Source organism: Vanellus vanellus (genome assembly GCF_965231255.1).
Source record: "Vanellus vanellus genome assembly, chromosome: 7".
In the NCBI taxonomy this organism is placed as follows: Eukaryota; Metazoa; Chordata; class Aves; order Charadriiformes; family Charadriidae; genus Vanellus; species Vanellus vanellus.
In genome coordinates, this window is record NC_138912.1 from 2,939,469 (window position 1) to 2,949,230 (window position 9,762).

Below are 9,762 nucleotides of genomic sequence, written 5' to 3' on the forward strand. Positions count from 1 at the left end.
AAGTCACTGATTGAGTCCTGAAGAAGGAGGATATGGCATTACCACGATGGGGCACTCGCAGGAAGACAGCTTGAAAAGAAGGCTGAAAGTTTAACGGTTGCTAGGAACTGGTGATAGGCTGCAGGTACAGCTGAGAGGGTGGCAAGTGCATTCGTGCTTGCACGTACAGGGAAAGGAGAAGCAACGGCGTTTAGCTTGCAAAATAAAACAAAGCCCAAGCCCACAGCGCTCGCACAGCCAGATACACTACTCCTTTCATATATAAATAGGAGCGTGCCACGAAATATAAACAACTCTCAAAAAAGCATATATGAACTACGCTATCAAATATTATACGTTTCAAAGCAGCAAGCTAAAACCAAGGCACCTAATGTAGTTAAGAACGATCCTTCTGAACTTTTTTTTTTGCTGACTTTCATACGAGGTAATACCTGTTGGAAAAAGAAAACACACCCTAGGACAAACTTGACAGCATCCTTAAGAAAAGCCTTTACCTGTACGTTACGGGGAAACGACAATCTTCAGTTTTCCTTACCTAAAGTGCCCTGTACACAGCTGCCACCACCTCCTACCAGCGAAAAACACCACACGAGCTGCGGAAGCCGAAGGCCGACCCCAAGCTCCGTGCGGCCGCGTCTGCAAGCGGGATGGCCCACAGCCGCCCAGGCGGCCGGGGCCAGTGCTTCCCTGGCTCCCGCTATTAGGACAGAATGGCTGCCGGGAAGCAGACGGCCACTGAGGGGAGCAGCTCGGCCCAAGTCCCCCCAGAGCCGCGTCCGCCCGGCCCGATCCCCGCTTTGGGGCGAGGGGGGATCGGGCCGGGCGGATGCGGCCCTTTCACCCCCACGAATCCGCGCTCCCCCACCGCCACATCCCCGAGCGCAGCGGCGGCCTGGACGCCTCCTACCTCAGGCGGAGCGCTGGCAGCCCGCTGAGGGGCCGAAATGGCGGTAGCGGCACGGCCTGGCCGGCCCCTCCTGTCAGTGCGCGGCGCCGACTGAGTCTTCCCGCGCGCGGCGCACCCTCGCACCACCCCGGACCGTATCCCTGCGCCGCGCCGAAACAGAGCACGGGTGCGGTAAGGACAGCCCCGGAACGGCCGCCGACCTCACCCGCTGACAGCCGCCATGGCTGAGGTGACACACCGAGCCCGGCCGACCGGGAGAAGCGCCCGTCGGCGGCCGGACTCTTTTCGCCTTAACCGATACCGGCTTGGCGGAAGGAGAAGATTGCCGCCGAAACTCACGGACCGGATTTTTTTTTTTTGTTTTTTTCGAAAAGGCGCGCGGCGGCCGGCCATTGGTAGAAGGGAGATCACGTGAGCGCGCGGAGCACCCAATGGGGGAGCGCGGAGGCGGTTTGATTTCAAATAGAGGCGCCGCCGTTCCCGCCTCCGGGGCGGCTCTGCCCGTGAGCGCCGCCGGGTTAAACCCTTCTCCTCAGCCTCAACCTGCCGCCCGCCCGCACAAGAGTTTCCCCCGAGAGGTGTAGGTTTGGGCCTAGGCGGGTTTCTTCAGCGCCTCTGTGAGGGAGGGGAGTCAGCTGGGTCCCAAATATGCTCCTCTGTAGTTACGAACGGTGTTTGAACCTTAACAGAACACCTTAAGTCAGTAAAAAAAGGTCCAGAGTCAGTTTTATATCACTTCAGCGTAATTTATGTGACTGTTTTCTAAAGGAATTTAGGAATCTCTTACCTGCTTTCTGCACTAGTCCTTTGGTAATTAGGTTAAAATATTCTTAAACATAAAGGGTTTTAAAAGAGAGAGAAAAAAAAAAAGAAGCAAGGATGGGAGGGAGGAAGCAGCCGTAAAAACGAAACTAGAATTTTAAGTCAATTTTAATCAGCCATTTAGTTACCTTCATTTATCTACAAAACCTGATTTCCATTTCCGCTCCCTGACAGGAATCCATTACTAAGACAGAATCACAGAATTTTCAGAGTTGGAAGGGACCTCTAGAGATCATCCAGTCCCACTCCCCTGCTACAGCAGGATTGCCCGGAGCACATCCCTCAGGACTGCGTCCAGACTTAAATTTGAGAATCACTAAGACAATCACAACAAACACTGTGCTGCTCTGTATTTGAAGACTGAGGAAAACCAAAAAAAAAAAAAAAAAAAAGAAAAAAAAAGAAAACAACTGGCAAGTAACCAGCATTTAGCTCAGTCACACAAAGATAGAAAGTGCTGTTCCTAGACAAATCCAATATCATCGTCCTCCTCATCCTTGATCGGGCTTATGTTTTTGATATTGCTATCATGTGTTTGTATAAATTTAAAATAATCTCAAATCAGTGAGTTAATCTCATGGTATTAAAAATAAGAAGCCGTCATTTGAAAATAGCCAAGGAGAGGAAGGTACCTTTGAGTATAATCTCAGATCAGAAACATTTCTCACGTTGGAAAGGCTTTTAACCATAGCCCTCTCCAGAATACACAGGACATCTTTTAAAAATGCTTTTAAAAATTTGTGAAAAAAAAAGCAGATTATGCTGCGAGACTATGCAACTTCCATCACTATGTTCAGTTCTTCCTGTAGTTTGAACATTTGTACCGGTGATCTGAAATTACAAAATAGAGGCCCAAACCACCTCATTTTATTCTCCAGAGTCTCCTCTATGTGATGCACAATATTAAGTTTTAAAAGCAAGCTACTTATTCGCTTTCTCATTCTTTTTGATGCCCAAGGCAGTCACGAACGCTTTTGGACTTCTAGAAAAGAGATTGGAAGGTGCTGTTTTCATCACCATGAAACGGTATAGGAAAGGGCTTAAAAACCAAGGGAACAGAGATTTGCCAGACAGCGCATGAAGATTCAGGTGACAACACGCTTTCCCTCCCTGGAAGGCTAATAATGAGGGGCACAGGGAGCAAGACTGTTCTTTTGGCATCAGTTTGCTCAGACTATCTAAAATCTCATTTTCAAGCTGTGTTTTCACAAAGATCTAAGCCAAATTAACCTCTGTTGCTGGAGATGTAAACAGAAAAGAAATTTTAAAAAAAGCACAAAACCAAAGTACTTCCAGAAATTCTGAACAATTTGAAAAAAAAAAAAAGGGGGGGGGGGGAAGCAATTTACTCTTACAGATCATATTTAAAATATACCCTGCGTAACTTACATAAGTAAATTTGAATTTCTGATACTCTTTCCCTCTATTTCCTAGCCACCAAAAATAAACTGGTAATTAACACTTAAACCTGGTTTTTGTCTTTTAAGGTGACCACAGAAAAACATCCTGAAGGAGCAGAGTGGGTTCCAACTTGCATGGTATTTTTGATACACACTATATTATCAAAGACATATAAAGCTAAAACATTTCAGTAACCAGACTTCTTCAAAAAGCAAACCTTATTTTTACCATAACTAATCTACAGCAAAAACAGCTTCACTGAATTCCTTTCTTTCAACCAACATCACACTTTTAAGGTTGCCCCCCGGATGGCTGAGGAAACTCCAAGGGAAAATAAACAGGTTGTTGAGTGATGCCTGATTTTTTTTATTATTATTTTTATAATAAGTATGCATTACTGAGATATGGAACCTGGTGACCTTAATTCCAAGTTAAAGTTTTATGCGTGCATGGGTGGAGGGAAGAGGTACAAAGGGAGAAAGGCCTTTTACAAGGTCATCCAGTCTTTTGTGCTTCAAGGGATAAAATTGTACTATTCACATCTTTCACAAAGCAGAACTCCTTTGTGAGTAATATCCCTTGATATTACTACTATTTTATTTAATTATCTAGTTTGCCTCAAATGCTATTTTATGTGGTTTGGTGACTTTAAGGTACTTTAGATGTGACACAGTTAGATGTAAGCAGCTTTTTAAATGGTTTGGTGTTTTGTTGTGTGTTTTTTTTTTTTTTCTTTGAATTGAATTACTCTGAAGTCTATTTTATAAACTTTGGTGGGGTTTTAATTTAGTTCAGCATATTAAGTCATGACCTCAGTATCATAGCTTCAGCTTGTCACGATAGCTTTTTGCTACTGGACACCTGTATTTAGATGCAAACATTCAGAAAAATCAGAGTTCTAACACTAGGTATCATTGCCAACAAACAGATTAAAGTTAGATCCTTCCTGGGGTTCTTTATAAATCTATTTATACCTGAACAATGTATCTCAACCAAACACTTTATACCAGTAAAACTCTTTGAAAGCTTAATTCATTACAGTCTCTATTAGCCCACATCTGATCAAACTGAGCTGGACAGCAAAAGAGCAACTTTACTGCTATTGTTATATGGGCATTGTCATGCTGACAGGGGCTTTGGTGAGTTTACAAAAAAAAAAAAATTGCAGTGTGCCAATAATTATATATTCTGGCATGACATACAGTGGTTTATTAGCGCACTTACCGCACAGAATCCTGTCACATCCTTTGTGATAAATGTCTCTGCAAACACAGCAATACTTACAGGAAAATGCAAGTTATTATAAAGGGTTTCGGCATGCCTTTAAATCTGTCTTCAAGAGTAGCAGTGCTCTCAAATTGTAGACACACAAATATTTGCAAAGGTAGATCTATAGGAGGGAAAAATGACATTTTCTTGAAGGTTTAAATTTTCTGTTAGGTTAATTTGTATCTGTGAACAGTTAATTTACTAGGAGTACAAGCTGACAAATACATCTGCGTGCGCGTTGAAGTAAAACTGTCAACTTAATGATCAGGCTTATCAGTAGAATACGATGGCCCAATAATAGAAAAAGGCCCCTAATCAGTAAAGTGTACAGAGGCTGAAATCTTGAGCCAAGAGCACAAGAGCAACAACAAAATAAAGAGAATTAGAAAAAACGGCATCTTAATTCCTCACATGAAGATCCTTATAAAGGTCATTTGTTCTAGTTTCTGAGCAGGTGGTTTGGAAGCACTTGAATGAACGAAGCTTATTTCTCACAGATTTGTACTACTACTGTTTTTTAACTGATAGTCTAAGAAAGCACAAGTTCCAGTTAAAGCTTTTACTGGATTAGGGCTTTTATAAGGCATATAGGTATTAGGTAAATAAGGCACTAAATTCAGGCAGCAACTTCAGTATTAGTGAAAGGCCATCACCGCTAACCGGCCCCCATTTTTTAGAAAACAGTGTTACCTTTGAGTATAGATGAGCACCCTCTCAGTGCGGTTGTAAGTTGGCCAGTGGATCCAGAAGACACAGCAGGGAAATGAAGAGGTACAAACAGAACAATCGCAATAAGACTTCTAGAATTGCCAAAACTGAAACAGTTCAGACAGAATTATACCTGGCAAACGATGACTAAACTGCTAACTTCTAACAAAACAGTGTTAATGTAGATTAGCGTGAATTCAGTCGCACTGTCATGATGAATTATCAATTTGGTTTAATTTATGATTTTTTATTGGGCACTGAAAAAAATACATACTTCAGGCTATTCACACTGTGTAAAGCAAAGCCTAGAGATTAGTAAGTTATTGCATGATGAATCTCTGAAAATTTAATGTTTTGCAATAGATGTCCTCCCTTAAAATGATGTACTGCACTGACACATTGTTGCACCTAAGATTTTTTTGAATGCTTGTATTCATACCCAGAACCTCATTTTGACAAATTATTTTATGTGTGAGGAAGCTCTATGAGTTTATGAACAAATGGGATATGTTTTCCAAAATGGTTTCTATTCACATTTAATAAATACTTTGAAATAATACAGTTCTCTCTCTTTTAAGTGGTGAAAGAACACAGTATAACAAACTAATACGGGAAAGAAATTGAAAAGGATAAAACTTCTGTATATGATGTGAAGCACTAATATTTTTAAGCAAAATCTTCTGCATTTCACAAAAATCAAAGTTCATCTTGAAAACCAGCTTTCTAATAGGCAGTTTTCACATAAAGCCTTCAAAGCCCGGAAAGATGACAGGAAAGCTACACAATGTCATGGTGAAATACACTGGGTTTTAAATGTAAATTAATTCTTTGTAGTCCGTATCTGAAACCAGGCATATCTTTATAACAGACTTGCCAATTACAAAGTTACAGACCTGCTCAAACAACACGTAAGCGTACTGCTCGCCAAGAAACGTATCAGTGACCACTCTGGACACCAAAATAGTGAAAACCCTCTCACCTGGGAACAAAATTCTTACTCCAGGCAATTTTGCCATTAACTTCAACGGATCACTTTTAATCCTAAAGAAACCCATAAGAGGGATTTTGTGTTGCCCATTCAGTCCTTCTGCTCATCTCCTATTTGTGTAAGAGTTCGTGATTTGTATCCTTATTTATTATGACCGGGGCAAGGTTCCGCTGTATTCAGCAAATAACATCCACCTCTATTACAGTACGCAGTACTCTTAATAAGGGAGGAAAGCTATTCCACACGCTGCTTCCTGGGAAACGGCTTGTACTTGATCCACAGGCTACTACATGGTTACCATAAAAATCTCAAATAGAAAATACTTGTATAAAATTTTGAAGCAGAGTAACAAAATAAAATGAAAAAAAAATTTAAATATATATATTTCACAGAGACTAAGACAGTACTGGTGTCTCCAAGAAGACAGGAACGTAATCTTCTCTCACAGAGAGCATGAGCAGGACCGGGACAGCCCTTTGGCTGCTCACTCACTGCCTGTTGTACCGAAACATAAAAGATGTGGCCCGCGGCCCATTCTGCTGCACCCTGTCTGCTGGCCTCAGATCACCACGAGCACAAACTCAGCTTCATAGTCTGATACTACTGCAACTGTGCTAAATAATTCCTTCTCGAGCTCTTCCAGACTGGTTGAGTTTCGCTTTCTTTGTGTCTCCCCAACTGGCATGAAGTCACATCCCAGATCTTTTCTTCGATGTTTATAAATAGTTTGTGTGGGACATTGATGAAAACACTGGAACAGTTCCGAACGCGATGGAAACAGGTGAAAGAAAAAAATGGTTATTTGTGAAAGAACTTCCTTGGCAAAGTCCCAACTTGATTAATAATTTAGTAATTCTCCTATGCTGTGCAAAGTAGCACAGAAAATATATAAAAAGCCATTAGAAGAAAGCTCTTATTAAAATATCTAAATTACAACATAATCCTTTAATATCCAAGATGAAGAACATTCACGGTGAAGTTCAACTGCTTGAAAAATTCTCAGACACACCAAACAATTTCTATGTTAAGGAAAACATAGCTTAGACTTGACATATATGCCCTAGCCAGAACAAACACATTCTTGATCTCGCGTAGTTTCTATTGTTTAAATAACTCATTAAAATAAATATATTTCTTGGTCAGTTTACAATGAAAGTGTGTTTTTTCTAAAAGCTGAGTTTCTAAAACCATAACCATCTTCAGCATCACAAGACATAAAATGCAAAAACTCGATAAAGAAGCAAAATGGTATTTCTATTTATGGTATTTCTTAGGAATGTTTAGAAGCCGCAAAAAACATGTGGACATTCTCATCAGATGAGCCAAGAAAAATTAATCGCTGGAGAAGTGCACAATGATAAAATTTAGTTCTTACAGGTAATTAAATAGAATCTGTATATATAAACAAGACTGCAAAAGATACAGGTTTCATACTTTCTGTATAGTTGTATTATTTCTGTATTCCACCAGAGTCTTATGATTCTTCTGTTGGTTACAGATTTGTCATTAAAATGGGACATAGTAGAGAAGAGATGGTATCTGTTGTGAGAAAAACACTTCCACTCATTGGATCTTAATTATACTGTCACCTCCTCACCGAAATCTCTTTTATGGGATGTTGGAGGTACACGTGAAAACTTTATCATCAGGGAGGTATCTAAACAGCCACGTTACCTGCTTTACGGAGGTGAGGATCGAGTGATCCCAAGTCCTTTCTGCAACTTCGGATTTGTTGTTAACAAAAACACCACGGTTGGCTGTATGGTAACAAAGATGCTTTTTATTGTTGATCTTCAATACAGAAACAGACCAACAGAAGTGCACTAAGGTGAACATGGGAAGAAAGTCACTCTTCGTCTCAGTTTGTAATCCCCATTATTTACCTTGAATAACCTAAAAATGGTGATTCTACTATACTGCTAGGCAGAACCTCATTATACTAGAAATTGTGCAGATCTGTAGTAATCAACAATTATGGTTATCAATAATTATTTAAATTAACCAATGATAAATTAATAACCGATTAACACTTGAGATGCTTCTATTTTCTGAAACCACACGAAGGCATCTGTCCTCGCACAAAGTTAACTCCCAGTGGGCTCAACAAGCTGTGCTTCTTGATGTCTGCTAAAAGTATGCAATCCAGTCACACAAAATATTTTATCCGCTCATCCGGAATTATAAAAAACAAAATTAATAGCTTTTACATGTAATGAAAAAGATGACTCTTAACATGGTACCACTTAGTGTCACAGTAAGAAACAGCAATATTTTCCCACACGCTAATTTCCTAGAGGCTCTGTATTTCAGTGTGCTATATCCCTGTTTTTAAAACTCTGCAGGCAAGTTCCTGATTAGTAAATCGATGGTTTTGATGAAGCAAAGACATCTCTTCAGGATGCACATGCTTGATATCTTTAGAAAGCATCACTTCAGTGAAGTTACTACTGGCAAACACGTTGCCGTGGTTATTCCTGGGTGGTTCCGTTTGTGCTGAGAGCAGCGCGATTGCCAAGCACCGATACTTGAACGTTAGCACAGTGCACAGGGAGGACAGGCAAACCAGAAGTTCTCCCAAACAAGTTCGGAAAAAATAATCAGATAATTATCCGCCCTGAAAAGGTACCTCCCAAATCTTAGGTGTCAGGTGTACCAGATGAAACAGGGGGAAAGGGGTCAAACGCAGTAATATTGCTTCATTAAATCGTACTTGACAAATAAAGTTCAGTCTTTTCAAATCTCAGTGATATTAGCTTGACATCAGACTGGAATCTTTCGGCATACTTACTCCTGGTTTACACAAATATCTCCTGACACTTGTTATGAGACTGGGCCACCTTGATTATTTTTGGCACGTGAGGTCCAATATAAAGCCTGCTGAAATTAATGAAGGAACTGCCGTTAAGTAGGGTGGGCTTTCAATTAACGATGGGCGACAGAGTTGAACGTTAAGCTGCTATTTTTATCTTGGTATGATACCACAGTATACCCCAGTGCTACTAAAACTCACATACAAAAGAAGGTTTCACGTGCTGAGCGAGCGCTCTCCCCTCTCGCTATCCGCCCGTTTCGTGAAAGCCCGTCTGCCTCGGGGACCGAGACCCTCTCCCCCTCCCCGCCGAGCCGCCTGCCACGCAGAACGGTGCCGGGCTCCCCGCTCCTCCCCGCCTCTCTCCAAGGATGCACAGCCCCGGCTCCTCGCTGGAAGGAAGGGCTGGAGCGAAGAGCAAAGCACCGTCGTGCCAGGCGCTGCGCGAATAGACCCGAGGAATAACCGCTGCCGAGGCATTGCAGGGACGGACTTTGAATCAGCACGTTTCTACTCAAAAGGGAAGGCTGCAATGGGCCGAGTCACGTCAAAGCTCGGCATTGTCAGGTCTTACCTATTAATACAGCGTCGGGCAGACGTGGCCTTTTGATCGCCGTCGTGAGTTTATATGCGTTTTGTAGGCGCAATGCTTCAGTTACGACCTGAATCTGAATATCACTTCCAAATAGCTGCGGATAAGTACTGCAAAATTATTTATCCAGACAATGGATTCCAACTCCTTTAGAATACTTAATTTAAATGAACACACGGTACAGGAATGAAATTAAAAGATTTAAAGAAAGTAATGCAGTTTGAGAATAAAAAAGAAGCTTTGTTCTTGCATCAGAATGTATTAGA